Below are 16,107 nucleotides of genomic sequence, written 5' to 3'. Positions count from 1 at the left end.
AGAGGGGAGGGTCAGTGTTGACGGGGGGAGGGGAGGGTCAGTGTTGACGGTGAGAGGGGAGGGTCAGTGTTGACGGGGGGAGGGGAGGGTCAGTGTTGACGGTGGGAAGGGAGGGTCAGTGTTGACGGTGGGAGGGGAGGGTCAGTGTTGACGGTGAGAGGGGAGGGTCAGTGTTGACGGTGGGAGGGGATCAGTGTTGACGGGGGGAGGGGATCAGTGTTGACTGTGGGAGGGGATCAGTGTTGACGGTGGGAAGGGAGGGTCAGTGTTGACGGTGGGAGGGGAGGGTCAGTGTTGACGGTGAGAGGGGAGGGTCAGTGTTGACGGTGTGAGGGGAGGGTCAGTGTTGACGGTGAGAGGGGAGGGTCAGTGTTGACGGTGGGAGGGGATCAGTGTTGACGGGGGGAGGGGAGGGTCATTGTTGACGGGGGAGGGTCAGTGTTGACGGGGGGAGGATCAGTGTTGACAAGGGAGGGTCAGTGTTGACGGGGGGAGGGGAGGGTCATTGTTGACGGGGGAGGGTCAGCGTTGACGGGGGGAGGATCAGTGTTGACAAGGGAGGGTCAGTGTTGACGGGGGGAGGATCAGTGTTGACGGTGGGAGGGGATCAGTGTTGACGGGGGGAGGGGATCAGTGTTGACGGGGGGAGGGGATCAGTGTTGACGGTGGGAGGGGATCAGTGTTGACGGTGGGAAGGGAGGGTCAGTGTTGACGGTGGGAGGGGAGGGTCAGTGTTGACGGTGGGAGGGGAGGGTCAGTGTTGACGGTGAGAGGGGAGGGTCAGTGTTGACGGGGGGAGGGGAGGGTCAGTGTTGACGGTGAGAGGGGAGGGTCAGTGTTGACGGGGGGAGGGGAGGGTCAGTGTTGACGGTGGGAAGGGAGGGTCAGTGTTGACGGTGGGAGGGGAGGGTCAGTGTTGACGGTGAGAGGGGAGGGTCAGTGTTGACGGTGGGAGGGGATCAGTGTTGACGGGGGGAGGGGATCAGTGTTGACGGTGGGAGGGGATCAGTGTTGACGGTGGGAAGGGAGGGTCAGTGTTGACGGGGGGCGGGGAGGGTCAGTGTTGACGGTGAGAGGGGAGGGTCAGTGTTGACGGTGAGAGGGGAGGGTCAGTGTTGACGGTAAGAGGGGAGGGTCAGTGTTGACGGGGGGAGGGGAGGGTCAGTGTTGACGGTGGGAGGGGAGGGTCAGTGTTGACGGGGGGAGGGGAGGGTCAGTGTTGACGGTGAGTCGTGAGGGTCAGTGTTGACGGGGGGAGGGGAGGGTCAGTGTTGACGGTGGGAGGGGAGGGTCAGTGTTGACGGGGGGAGGGGAGGGTCAGTGTTGACGGTGAGAGGGGAGGGTCAGTGTTGACGGGGGGAGGGGAGGGTCAGTGTTGACGGTGAGAGGGGAGGGTCAGTGTTGACGGTGGGAGGGGATCAGTGTTGACGGTGGGAGGGGAGGGTCAGTGTTGACGGGGGGAGGGGAGGGTCAGTGTTGACGGTGAGAGGGGAGGGTCAGTGTTGACGGGGGGAGGGGAGAGTCAGTGTTGGCACAGCATCACAGTGGGTCTCCCCCCTCCGTATCTTCGTGTGGTATATTTACAGATTTATTCCGTTTGTTTCCCCGATTTTCCTGTTTATTTCCTGCGTTGCTCGTGCACCAGGGCCGGGATGGAGGGAAGGTCGTGCACCAGGGCCGGGATGGAGGGAAGGTCGTGCACCAGGGCCGGGATGGAGGGAAGGTCGTGCACCAGGGCCGGGATGGAGGGAAGGTCGTGCACCAGGGCCGGGATGGAGGGAAGGTCGTGCACGAGGGCCGGGATGGAGGGAAGGTCGTGCACCAGGGCCGGGATGGAGGGAAGGTCGTGCACCAGGGCCGGGATGGAGGGAAGGTCGTGCACAAGGGCCGGGATGGAGGGAAGGTCGTGCACCAGGGCCGGGATGGAGGGAAGGTCGTGCACCAGGGCCGGGATGGAGGGAAGGTCGTGCACCAGGGCCGGGATGGAGGGAAGGTCGTGCACCAGGGCCGGGATGGAGGGAAGGTCGTGCACCAGGGCCGGGATGGAGGGAAGGTCGTGCACCAGGGCCGGGATGGAGGGAAGGTCGTGCACCAGGGCCGGGATGGAGGGAAGGTCGTGCACCAGGGCCGGGATGGAGGGAAGGTCGTGCACCAGGGCCGGGATGGAGGGAAGGTCGTGCACCAGGGCCGGGATGGAGGGAAGGTCGTGCACCAGGGCCGGGATGGAGGGAAGGTCGTGCACCAGGGCCGGGATGGAGGGAAGGTCGTGCACCAGGGCCGGGATGGAGGGAAGGTCGTGCACCAGGGCCGGGATGGAGGGAAGGTCGTGCACCAGGGCCGGGATGGAGGGAAGGTCGTGCACCAGGGCCGGGATGGAGGGAAGGTCGTGCACCAGGGCCGGGATGGAGGGAAGGTCGTGCACCAGGGCCGGGATGGAGGGAAGGTCGTGCACCAGGGCCGGGATGGAGGGAAGGTCGTGCACCAGGGCCGGGATGGAGGGAAGGTCGTGCACCAGGGCCGGGATGGAGGGAAGGTCGTGCACCAGGGCCGGGATGGAGGGAAGGTCGTGCACCAGGGCCGGGATGGAGGGAAGGTCGTGCACCAGGGCCGGGATGGAGGGAAGGTCGTGCACCAGGGCCGGGATGGAGGGAAGGTCGTGCACCAGGGCCGGGATGGAGGGAAGGTCGTGCACCAGGGCCGGGATGGAGGAAAGGTCGTGGACCAGGGCCGGGATGGCGGGCAGGTCGTGCACCGGGGGCGGGATGGAGGGGTCGTGCACCAGGGCCGGGATGGAGGGAAGGTCGTGCACCAGGGCCGGGATGGAGGGAAGGTCGTGCACCAGGGCCGGGATGGAGGGAAGGTCGTGCACCAGGGCCGGGATGGAGGGAAGGTCGTGCACCAGGGCCGGGATGGAGGGAAGGTCGTGCACCAGGGCCGGGATGGAGGGTGCACCAGGGCCGGGATGGAGGGAAGGTCGTGCACCAGGGCCGGGATGGAGGGAAGGTCGTGCACCAGGGCCGGGATGGAGGGAAGGTCGTGCACCAGGGGCGGGCTGGAGGGAAGGTCGTGCACCAGGGCCGGGATGGAGGTCGTGCAAGGTCGTGCACCAGGGCCGGGATGGAGGGAAGGTCGTGCACCAGGGCCGGGATGCAGGGAAGGTCGTGCACCAGGGCCGGGATGGAGGGAAGGTCGTGCACCAGGGCCGGGATGCAGGGAAGGTCGTGCACCAGGGCCGGGATGCAGGGAAGGTCGTGCACCAGGGCCGGGATGCAGGGAAGGTCGTGCACCAGGGCCGGGATGCAGGGAAGGTCGTGCACCAGGGCCGGGATGGAGGGAAGGTCGTGCACCAGGGCCGGGATGGAGGGAAGGTCGTGCACCAGGGCCGGGATGGAGGGAAGGTCGTGCACCAGGGCCGGGATGGAGGGAAGGTCGTGCACCAGGGCCGGGATGGAGGGAAGGTCGTGCACCAGGGCCGGGATGGAGGAAAGGTCGTGCACCAGGGCCGGGATGGATGGTCGTGCACCAGGGCCGGGATGCAGGGAAGGTCGTGCACCAGGGCCTGGATGGAGGTAAGGTCGTGCACCAGGAGGGAAGGTCGTGCACCAGGGCCGGGATGGAGGGAAGGTCCACCAGGGATGGAGGGAAGGTCGTGCACCAGGTGGAGGGAAGGTCGTGCACCAGGGCCGGGATGGAGGGAAGGTCGTGCACCAGGGCCGGGATGGAGGTCGTGCACCAGGGCCGGGATGGAGGAAACCAGGGCCGGGATGGAGGGAAGGTCGTGCACCAGGGCCGGGATGGAGGGAAGGTCGTGCACCAGGGCCGGGATGGAGGGAAGGTCGTGCACCAGGGCCGGGATGGAGGGAAGGTCGTGCACCAGGGCCGGGATGGAGGGAAGGTCGTGCACCAGGGGGATGGAGGAAGGTCGTGCACCAGGGCCGGGATGCGGGAAGGTCGCACCAGGGCCGGGATGGGGAAGGTCGTGCACCAGGGCCGGGATGGAGGGAAGGTCGTGCACCCGGGATGGGGGAAGGTCCACCAGGGCCGGGATGCATGGAGGGAAGGTCGTGCACCAGGGCCGGGAGGGAAGGTCGTGCACCAGGGCCGGGAAGGGAAGGTCGTGCACCAGGGCCGGGATGGAGGGAAGGTCGTGCACCAGGGCCGGGATGGAGGGAAGGTCGTGCACCAGGGCCGGGATGGAGGAAAGGTCGTGCACCAGGGCCGGGATGGAGGAAAGGTCGTGCACCAGGGCCGGGATGGAGGAAAGGTCGTGCACCAAGGCCGGGATGGAGGAAAGGTCGTGCACCAGGGCCGGGATGGAGGGAAGGTCGTGCACCAGGGCCGGGATGGAGGGAAGGTCGTGCACCAGGGCCGGGATGGAGGGAAGGTCGTGCACCAGGGCCGGGATGGAGGGAAGGTCGTGCACCAGGGCCGGGAGGGAGGCACGGTCGTGCGCCCGGGCCGGGATGGAGGGAAAGGTCGTGCACCAGGGCCGGGATGGAGGGAAGGTCGTGCACCAGGGCCGGGATGGAGGGAAGGTCGTGCACCAGGGCCGGGATGGAGGAAAGGTCGTGCACCAGGGCCGGGATGGAGGAAAGGTCGTGCACCAGGGCCGGGATGGAGGGAAGGTCGTGCACCAGGGCCGGGATGGAGGGAAGGTCGTGCACCAGGGCCGGGATGGAGGGAAGGTCGTGCACCAGGGCCGGGATGGAGGGAAGGTCGTGCACCAGGGCCGGGATGGAGGAAAGGTCGTGCACCAGGGCCGGGATGGAGGAAAGGTCGTGCACCAGGGCCGGGATGGAGGAAAGGTCGTGCACCAAGGCCGGGATGGAGGAAAGGTCGTGCACCAAGGCCGGGATGGAGGAAAGGTCGTGCACCAAGGCCGGGATGGAGGAAAGGTCGTTTTGGCCAGCAAAATGTCATGTACTCACCTAGTTGTACTCACCTAGTTGAGGTTGCGGGGGTCGAGTCCGAGCTCCTGGCCCCGCCTCTTCACTGATCGCTACTAGGTCACTCTCCCTGAGCCGTGAGCTTTATCATACCTCTGCTTAAAGCTATGTATGGATCCTGCCTCCACTACATCGCTTCCCAAACTATTCCACTTACTGACTACTCTGTGGCTGAAGAAATACTTCCTAACATCCCTGTGATTCATCTGTGTCTTCAGCTTCCAACTGTGTCCCCTTGTTACTGTGTCCAATCTCTGGAACATCCTGTCTTTGTCCACCTTGTCAATTCCTCTCAGTATTTTGTATGTCGTTATCATGTCCCCCCTATCTCTCCTGTCCTCCAGTGTCGTCAGGTTGATTTCCCTTAACCTCTCCTCGTAGGACATACCTCTTAGCTCTGGGACTAGTCTTGTTGCAAACCTTTGCACTTTCTCTAGTTTCTTTACGTGCTTGGCTAGGTGTGGGTTCCAAACTGGTGCCGCATACTCCAATATGGGCCTAACGTATACGGTGTACAGGGTCCTGAACGATTCCTTATTAAGATGTCGGAATGTGTGTGTGTGTGTGTGTGTATACTCGCCTATTTGTGGTTGAAGGGGTCGATTCGTAGCTGCTGGCGGGGTCAGGAGCTACGAACCGACCTGCTCCATGAGCTTTATCGTACCTCGTCTTAAAGCTATGTATGTTTCCTGCCTCCACTACATCACTCTCCAGATTGTTGCACCTCCTGACAACTCTATATCTGAAGAAATACTTCCTAACATCCCTGTGACTCATCTGAGTCTTCAGCTTCCAACTGTGACACCTTGTTGCTGTGTCATCTCTGGAACATCTTGTCCATATCCACCTTGTCAATTACTCTCAGTATTTTATATGTTGTTATTATGTTGCCACCTTCCCCCACAATCCCTCCTGTCCTCCAGTGTCGTCAAGTCGATTTCCCTTAACCTCTCCTCGTAGGACATTCCCCTTAGCTCTGGGACTAGTCTTGTTGCAAACCTTTGCACTTTCTGCAATTTCTTGACGTGCTTGGCCAGGTGTGGGTTCCATTCTGGTGCTGCATACTCCGATATGAGCCTGACGTACACGGTGTACAGAGTCTTGAACGATTCCTTACTTGAGGTATCAGAAAGCTATTCTTAGGTTTGCCATGCGTCCATATGGTGCAGCAGTTATTTGGTTGATGTGTACATCCGGAGACGTGCTCGGTATTATACTCACCCAAAGTTCCATTTCCTTGAGTGAGGTTGCAGTCTTTGGCCCCCTAGACTGTACTATGTCTGCGGTCTTCTTTCACCTTCCCCATTCTTCATGACTTTACACTTGGTGGTGTTAAACTCCAGGAGCAAGTTGCTGGACCAGGCTTTCAGCCTGTTCAGACCGCTATGTACCTGATCCTCATTCACTTGAATTCTAATTATTAGCTTCACATCGTCTGCAAACAGGAACACTAATGAATTTATCCCTTCCGTCATGTCATTCACATATACTAGACACAGCACCGGTCCTGTGTGTGTACTCACTTAATTGTGGTTGCAGGGGCCGAGACTCGGCTCCTGGCCTTCAGCTTCTGTGTGTGTGTGCGCGTGTGCTTGTGTGTGTGTGCTTGTGTGTGTGTGTGTGTGTGTGTGTGTGTGTGTGTGTGTGTGTGTGTGTGTGTGTGTGTGTGTGTGTGTGTGTGTGTGTGTAGCACCTGGGTGTCAGCCTCCTTGTATGGGCAGAAGAAATTATACTCTTCTTTGTCTTGTTTTTACCTTGAGGTCCAGCCTTTGAGGTGAGAAAGTTGCTCAGTGGGTAGTGACGGCTGTGGGTATTGACGGCTGTGGGTATTGACGGCTGTGGGTATTGACGGCTGTGGGTACTAACGGCTGTGGGTACTGACGGCTGTGGGTAGCGACAGCTGTGGGTATTGAAGGCTGTGGGTACTGATGGCTGTTGGTACTGACAGCTGTGGGTACTGACGGCTGTGGGTACTGACTGCGGTGGGTACTGACGGCGGTGGGTACTGACGGCGGTGGGTACTGACAGCTGTGTGTAGTGACAGCTGTGGGCACTGACGGCTGTGTGTAGTGACAGCTGTGGGTACTGACGGCTGTGTGTAGTGACAGCTGTGGGTACTGACGGCTGTGTAGTGACAGATGTGGGTACTGACGGCTGTGTAGTGACAGCTGTGGGTACTGACGGCTGTGGGTACTGATGGCTGTGGGTATTGATGTCAGCATAGTTGCTGATCCCCTACATATGTTGTATAGCTTATCTGAGTATCATAGTTAGTACCATCCACATGTTTTACATACACGACCCCTTTGCTAGGCCTAGTGACTAGTTTGTGTGACGTCACGTGATGCCGCATGAGTGCGGGGGGACGCGCTGCATCGGCATCAGTTCCCCGTAATCCAAGTAGGCGACAGGACAGGCAGTTTGGGCTCCTCCCCTCTCACACTCTGCTAATATATGTGCTAACATCCAACGAGTGTGTTTAACTCCAACCATCACATCTACGAACCCCCACTACATTGACGGCTGTGGGTACTGGCATCTATGGGTATTGACGGCTGTGGGTACTGATGACTGTGGGTACTGAAGGTTGTGGGTATTGACAGCTGTGGTTAGTGTGAGGTACGACTGTGAGTAGTGTGAGTGACGACTGTGAGTAGTGACAACTGTGAATAGTGTGAGGGACGACTGTGAGTAGTGTGAGGGACGACTGTGAGTAGTGTGAGGGACGACTGTGAGTAGTGTGAGGGACTACTGTGAGTAGTGTGAGGGACGACTGTGAGTAGTGTGAGTCTTCAAAGTCTTGGTAGACACACGCAACTACTGGAAGTAGATATCAACAGTCTTGGTAGAAACACGCAACTACTGGAAGTAGATATCAACAAAGTCTTGGTAGACACACGCAACTACTGGAAGTAGATATCAACAAAGTCTTGGTAGAGACACGCAACTACTGGAAGTAGATATCAACAGTCTTGGTAGACACGCAACTACTGGAAGTAGATATCAACAGTCTTGGTAGACACACGCAACTACTGGAAGTAGATATTAACAAAGTCTTGGTAGACACGCAACTACTGGAAGTAGATATCAACAAAGTCTTGGTAGACACGCAACTACTGGAAGTAGATATCAACAAAGTCTTGGTAGACACGCAACTACTGGAAGTAGATATCAACAAAGTCTTGGTAGACACGCAACTACTGGAAGTAGATATCAACAAAGTCTTGGTAGACACGCAACTACTGGAAGTAGATATCAACAAAGTCTTGGTAGACACACGCAACTACTGGAAGTAGATATCAACAAAGTCTTGGTAGACACACGCAACTACTGGAAGTAGATATCAACAAAGTCTTGGTAGACACGCAACTACTGGAAGTAGATATCAACAAAGTCTTGGTAGACACGCAACTACTGGAAGTAGATATCAACAAAGTCTTGGTAGACACGCAACTACTGGAAGTAGATATCAACAAAGTCTTGGTAGACACACGCAACTACTGGAAGTAGATATCAACAAAGTCTTGGTAGACACGCAACTACTGGAAGTAGATATCAACAAAGTCTTGGTAGACACACGCAACTACTGGAAGTAGATATCAACAAAGTCTTGGTAGACACACGCAACAACTGGAAGTAGATATCAACAAAGTCTTGGTAGACACACGCAACTACTGGAAGTAGATATCAACAAAGTCTTGGTAGACACACGCAACTACTGGAAGAAGATATCAACAAAGTCTTGCAGTGGGCAGTAGAAAGTAATATAGTGTTCACTGGTGACAAACACCAACTGATCAGATACGGAAAGACTGAAGCACTGGAGTTACCTGGTGAGAGTTCCAGGGGTCAACGCCCCGAGGCCCGGTCTGTGACCAGGCCTCATGGTGGATCAGGGCCTGATCAACCAGGCTGTTACTGCTGGTTGCACGCATTCCAGCGTACGAACCAGAGCCCGGTTGGTCAGGTACCGACTTTAGGTACTTGTCCAGTGCCTGCTTGAAGACAGCCAGGGGTCTATTGTTAATCCCCCTTATGTATGTTGGGAGGCAGTTGAACAGTCTTGGGCCCCTGACACATATTGTGTTGTCTCTTAACGTGCTAGTGGCACCCCTGCTTTTCATTGAGGGGATGTTGCATCGTCTGCCAAGTCTTTTGCTTTCGTAGGGAGCGATTTTCGTGTGCAAGTTTGGTACTAGTCCCTCTAGGATTTTCCAGGTGTATATAATTATGTATCTCTCCCGCCTGCGTTCCAGGGAATACAGGTTCAGGAACTTCAAGCGCTCCCAGTAATTGAGGTGTTTTATCTCCGTTATGCGCGCCGTGAAGGTTCTCTGTACATTTTCTAGGTCAGCAATTTCACCTGCCTTGAAATGTGCTGTTAGTGTGCAGCAATATTCCAGCCTAGATAGAACAAGCGGCCTGAAGAGTGTCATCATGGGCTTGGCCTCCCTAGTTTTGAAGGTTCTCATTATCCATCCTGTCATTTTTCTAGCAGATGCGATTGATACAATGTTATGGTCCTTGAAGGTGAGATCCTCCGACATGATCGCTCCCAGGTCTTTGACATTAGTTTTTCGCTCTATTGTGTGGTTGAAATTTGTTTTATACTCTGATGAAGTTTTAATATCCTCACGTTTACCATGTCGGAGTAATTGAAATTTCTCATCGTTGAACTTCATATTGTTTTCTGCAGCCCATTGAAAGATTTGGTTGATGTCCGCTGGAGCTTTGCAGTGTCTGCAATGGAAGACACTGTCATGCGTATTCGGGTGTCATCTGCAAAGGAAGACACGGCAATATTTGGATGAGGAACAAGATGTGAGCGAGTACTGTGCCTTGCGTAGCTGCCTCAGACTCTGTTTACTACTACTATTTGTGTTCTATTTATCAGGAAATTATAGATCCATCTACCAACTTTTCCTGTTATTCCTTTAGCACGCATTTTGTGCTCTATTACACCATGGTCACACTTGTCGAAGGCTTTTGCAAAGTCTGTATATATTACATCTGCATTCTTTTTGTCTTCTAGTGCATCTAGGACCTTGTCGTAGTGATCCAATAGTTGAGACAGACAGGAGCGACCTGTTCTAAACCCATGTTGCCCTGGATTGTGTAATTGATGGGTATCTAGATGGGTGGCGATCTTGCTTCTTAGGACTCTTTCAAAGATTTTATATGGGATGTTAGTGCTGTCAGTCTGTAGTTCTTTGCTATTGCTTTACTGACCCCTTTGTGGAGTGGGGCTATGTCTGTTGTTTTTAGTAACTGTGGGACGACCCCAGTGTCCATGCTCCCTCTCCATAGGATGTTAAAGCACGTGATAGGGGCTTCTTGCAGTTCTTGATGAACACTGAGTTCCACGAGTCTGGCCCTGGGGTAGAGTGCATGGGCATGTCATTTATCGCCTGTTCGAAGTCATTTGGCGTCAGGATAACGTCAGATAGGCTTGTGTTTACCAAATTCCGTGGCTCACAAAAAATTCATTTAGATCTTCGACTCTGTCTGGTTAACGGCTCGCTAAAAACTGAGTCATATTGGGACTTGAGTAGCTCACTCATTTCCTTGCTGTCATCTGTGTAGGACCCATCTTGTTTAAGTATGGCCCCAGTACTGGATGTTGTTCTCGACTTTGATTTGGCATAAAAAAAAAAGAAATACTTTGGGTTTCTTTCGATTTCATTTATGGCTTTTAGTTCTTCCCGCGGTTCCTGACTCCTATAAATTCCTTTAGCTGTAGTTCGATGTTTGCTATTTCTCTGACCAGTGTCTCCCTACGCATTGCAGATATATTGGCCTCTGTTAGCCTCACTGTTATTCTTTTCCTTCGCCTGTAAAGGGAGCGCCTGTCTCTTTCTATTTTATCTACTCCTCCTTTTTCTTAAAGGAATATGCCTTGAGCATACATTGAAGCACTAGATAACGAAGCGCAGGAGCACCATCTTGTAAAACGAAAGGAACACGTCCCTGGTAATAGACTTGGGTGTAATAATATCGGCTGACCTATCATTTAGGGAGCAGAATAATGAAAAGGTGGATAATAAGTACTGTCAAAACAAGAGAAGTAGGGCAGTGCTGACATCACTTGTGCTTTCTCGCTTAGGTTATTTTTCAGTGTTGACGGCTCCGTCAAGGCAAGAGAGAGATCGGAGCTGGAAAAAGTGTAGAGATCGTTTACTACCATATAGAGCCAACAAAACATTTAAACTGCGAATACCACAAAGTACTCGGAATGTACTCTCTGGTAGGTACTCGAGAGCCCGGTACCAGACCTACATGCATCCATGATAATGGACTGGAGTGAGAGTTATGATAAGAGGTGTGAAGTAAACTCAGAGAAAAGTAAGGGAGTTTTGGGCACTAAGTTTTCAAGAGGAAACTAATTGCTACCTGTGTGAAGGTAGATATTGAAGTGTATAAGTGGATGATGGTTATAAATAATGGTGATATTAATAAAGTACTGAGGGTGTCGAACCAGGTAAGAACCAGAAATAATGGGAGGCTGGCCACTCAGCCTGCTTGATCTGGGAAGTCCAGATCAAGCAGGCTGTGCGGCTAGCGAGCTGCCAACAGCAAGAGCCTGGTTGAACAGGTAAACAACAGGTAAGCCTAGCCTGAGGCCGGGCTGCGATGACAGAAAAGCTCTGGAGACTGGTCACAGGTCTACAGTAGTGTTAGTGAAGGTGAGTAGTCCTGTGCCTAGCTTTTCTTCATCCCTAGTCTGTGACCTGACCTCCCGGAGGTTCTAGCACCTATCATGTCCAGCTGTTAGTCCAGGGATAGTGGGTCCCTCAATAGCGATGGTACTATCACTGTCCTGGGTCCCTCGTATAGTACCTCACATAGTACCTTACATAGTACCACAGCACCAACACAGTACCATAATTATGGTACTTTGTTCTCATTAGTTCTAATTTTTTCCTATATTTTTAACAGTTCTTGTGATAACACCTGGATAATGTGTGCGCGCGCGCGCCTGCCTGACTGCCTGCCAATTTGTACTCTCCAATTTGTTTATGGGGTCGATACTGACCCCGCTTCAAGGACCAATTTGATTAGCATCACTAACTCCTGGCCTCTTGGGCCTTATCATATCTACTCTTGAAGCTGTGTATTGAGGTTGCCTCCACCAGAAGTAGTAGTAAACTGGAGAGGGAGAAGGCGAAGAATCACTGAGCTCTTCCAGAATGCCAGGAGAGACAAGAGGAGCGAAAAGCGATTAGTGAAATTGGAAGAAATTCGAAATAAGACCAATAGCTTTAACGTCCCACATCATAAAAATCTTTGAAAGAGTTCTAAGACGCAGGATTGCAAACCACATGGACTCCCAAAAATTGCACAGTCCACGGCAACATAGTTTCAGAGCGGGTCGCTCCTGCCTCTCGCAACTGTTGGACCACTATGATTTGGTCTTAGGTGCACTGGAATATAAACAGAATGCAGATGTAGTATACACAGATTTTGCAGAAGCCTCTGACAAGTGCGATCATGGCGTAATAGTGCACAAAATACATGCTAAAGGGATAACCGGCAAAGTAGGCAGATGGATCTTCAACTTTCTAACCAATCGCACACATATAGTAGTGGTCAACAGAGTTAAATCGGAAGCTGCCATAGTGAAGAGCTCTGTCCCACAAGGCACAGTACTCGCACCTATCCTGTTCCTTATTTTCATATCAGATATAGACAGAGATGTAAACCACAGCGCCGTATCATCTTTTGCAGACGATACTAGGATCTGCATGAGAGTGTCATCCACTGAGGACACGACAAAGCTCCAAGAAGATATAAACCAAGTTTTCCAATGGGCAACAGAGAACAATATGATGTTCAATGAAGACAAATTCCAACTACTCCGTTATGGAAAACTGGAGGAAATAATAACTAGGACTGAGTATACTACAAACTTCAATCACACAATAGAGCGGAAAAGTAATGTGAAGGACCTGGGAGTGGTAATGTCTGAAGATCTCACCTTCAAGGATCACAACAGTGCCACTATCACATCTTCGAGGAAACTGATAGGATGGATAATGAGAACATTGAAAAGTAGGGGCGCCACTGTTACACTAAGAGAAAACACAATAAGTGTCCGGGGTCCAAGACTGTTCAACAACCTCCCACCAGCCATAATTATCAATAGGCTCCAGGTTGTCTTCAAGAGGGAACTGGACAGATACCTAAAGTCAGTGTCAGATCAGTCAGGCTGTGGTTCGTACGTTGGACTACGTGCGACCAGCAGTAATAGCTTCGTTGATTAGGCCCTGATCCACCAGGAAGCCTGGTCACGGACCGGGCCGCGAGGGCGTTGATCCCCGGAATACCCTCCAGGTAGGTAGACCACTGATTCATCCCAGTCATTCCACTTTTCAACCAGCCTGAAACTAAAGAAATACTTCCTGACATCCCTATGATTCATCTGTGTCTTCAGCTTCCATCTGTGTCCCCTTGATCCTGGTCCTCTTAATTCACTCTCTATATGATTTATCATTTTCACTTAAGATTTTGTATATAGTAATCATATCCTCCCTTGTCCTTCTCTCCTGAAAGGTCGTCACGTTCACTTACATCAACCTCTCTTAATAGCGCATTCCTCTCAGTTCTGGAACTAGCCTGGTTGCAAACCTTTGGAACTTTTCTAGTTTCTTCACGTACCTGCCCAAGTGTGGGCACCATGCTGGGGCCGCACGCGCATGCGTGTGCATTTGTGTGTCAGTGTGTGCATTTGTAGTAGTAGCTACTAGTTGTCAAAGGCATTCGTCAGTAGACACTCAGATTGTATGTGTGTGTGTGTGTTTATTACTAGACAGACAGACACATACATAGAGCACAGTCATATGTATTTCAGAAGAGCACGAGAATGGTGGAACAATTCACTCTGAAATTCACTAGACCATTAATTAAGCGATTTGTTAGGCAGTAAGTTAGGTTAGTTGGTAGTAGAGCGGTGTAGGTAATTAGTGGGACACCTGGCGACACTAAGGTGAGCCAGGCTGCTACCTGCATACCAACACCAAGAGTCTGCTGATACCAGCCAGCCAGCGAGGAAGGTACCTAGCCAGTCAAGCAGCCAGCCAGCCAGCCAGCCAGCCATTCAACCGGCCAGCCAGCTAGTCAAGCAGCCAGCCAGCCAGCCATTCAACCGGCCAGCCAGTCAGTCAAGCAGCCAGACAGCCAGCCATTCAACCGGCCAGCCAGTCAGTCAAGCAGCCAGACAGCCAGCCATTCAACCGGCCAGCCAGTCAGTCAAGCATCCAGACAGCCAGCCATTCAACCGGCCAGCCAGTCAGTCAAGCAGCCAGACAGCCAGCCATTCAACCGGCCAGCCAGTCAGTCAAGCAGCCAGACAGCCAGCCATTCAACCGGCCAGCCAGTCAGTCAAGCAGCCAGACAGCCAGCCATTCAACCGGCCAGCCAGTCAGTCAAGCAGCCAGTCAGTCAAGCAGCCAGACAGCCAGCCATGCTTTCTTAATGAGAGGATAAACGCGCACGCGCGCACCTTCCCCCCCCACACACACACAAAGGAGCTATGAATCGACCCCTGCAACCACAGTTAGGTGATTACATACATGTATAATCTTCCAGCATGGAAGGTAAGGGAGAGAGCCTTGATGCTTGTGAAGGGCTCTTGATCCAAGGATCATGGGCTACCTTCCCTTTTCCTTGGATCAAACATGATCTTTGGCTAGCCATCCCTACTTTATGTATTATAATTATTATTTTTAAGATTGATTAGGTTATTACTGTCACTATAATTATGTTAGCAGTTATTGGGAGTAACTGCTTCAATATACTACTGAAAAACACCTGAACAATACCGGAGGTTACATGAAGAACACCTGAACAATACCGGAGGTTACATGAAGAACACCTGAACAATACCGGAGGTTACATGAAGAACACCTGAACAATACCGGAGGTTACATGAAGAACACCTGAACAATACCGGAGGTTACATGAAGAACACCTGAACAATACCGGAGGTTACATGAAGAACACCTGAACAATACCGGAGGTTGAATACCTGAAGGATGTTTGCAGGGGGCAGCGCTCCCCCCCCACTCTGTATAAGGACCTCTGGTTTTCAGATTCAACGGAGCGTTAACATTGTCCTCAACCAGTGTTGCAGCAACAACTGTCAGACTGTCAGCCAGTGTTGCAGCAACAACTGTCAGACTGTCAACCAGTGTTGCAGCAACAACTGTCAGACTGCCAGCCAGTGTTGCAGCAACAACTGCCAGCCAGTGTTGCACCAACAATTGTCAGACTGCCAGCCAGTGTTGCACCAACAATTGTCGAACTATCAGCCAGTGTTGCACCAACAATTGTCGGACTATCAGCCAGTGTTGCAGCAACAAGTGTCATACTTAGGACTTTGAGGTGTTCCCAGTAATTTAAATGCTTTATTGGCTCTCTCTGGGTCGTAAATGGTCTCTGTGCCTATCTGTTCCAGCTCTAATATCTCTCTTGCCCTGAACTGGGCCATCATCACTGAGCAATACTGAAAAGTATCACAATTGGCAGTCATTATCTACTGCGTCATCTTCATGGCTGTCAAGACATTGGTCTTTTTGTGTACTTTGAAAGAAAGATCGGCTGACATAATTACTCCCAGGTCTTTCATATGTTCCTATCGTTCTGTTTGACGATCCTCTTGAGATTTTGTACACTGTTCCAGTAGAGTTTTTCATTCTTTCCATACCTAAGCAGCTGGAACTTATCACCACTGAACGTCATGTTGGTCTTCACTGCCCACTGGAAAACACTGCTTAGATCTTTCTGTAATTTTTCAGTGTCTTCTACCGAGGTGACTTTCATACTTATTTTAGTTTTATCTGGAGATGATAATACAAAACTGTGACGGGTGTTTTTATCTGTCTGCTATGAGGATGAGAAACAGCAGAGGTGCCAGGACAATGCCTTGGGGAACTGAGCTTTTAACCTCTCTGATGCTGGATTTGCTCTGTTTGCTACTGCTATTTTTTGCGTTCTATGTGTTAGAAATCAGAAAATACATCTGCCTACCTTCCCAGTTATGCCTTTGGCCCTCGTTTTGTGTGCAATAATTCTTTGGTCACATTTATCAAACGCCTTTGCAAAAATCTGTGTAGATCACATCTACGTTTTGGTTTCCTTCCAACGCGTCCGTGGTCCTGTCATA

At 52.5% G+C, this 16,107-nt stretch overlaps 1 protein-coding gene across 2 annotated transcripts in view; it reads left to right on the top strand.

Annotated features, from left to right (window-relative positions):
- ci (cubitus interruptus) overlaps window positions 1–16,107 on the top strand; it is a 583,843-nt gene that overhangs the window by 166,326 nt on the left and 401,410 nt on the right. The window lies entirely within an intron of this gene.

Source organism: Cherax quadricarinatus, chromosome 43, assembly GCF_038502225.1.
Source record: "Cherax quadricarinatus isolate ZL_2023a chromosome 43, ASM3850222v1, whole genome shotgun sequence".
Taxonomy (NCBI): Eukaryota; Metazoa; Arthropoda; class Malacostraca; order Decapoda; family Parastacidae; genus Cherax; species Cherax quadricarinatus.
Note: the sequence above shows the minus strand (reverse complement) of the source record. Positions and strands in the feature narration are given on the sequence as shown.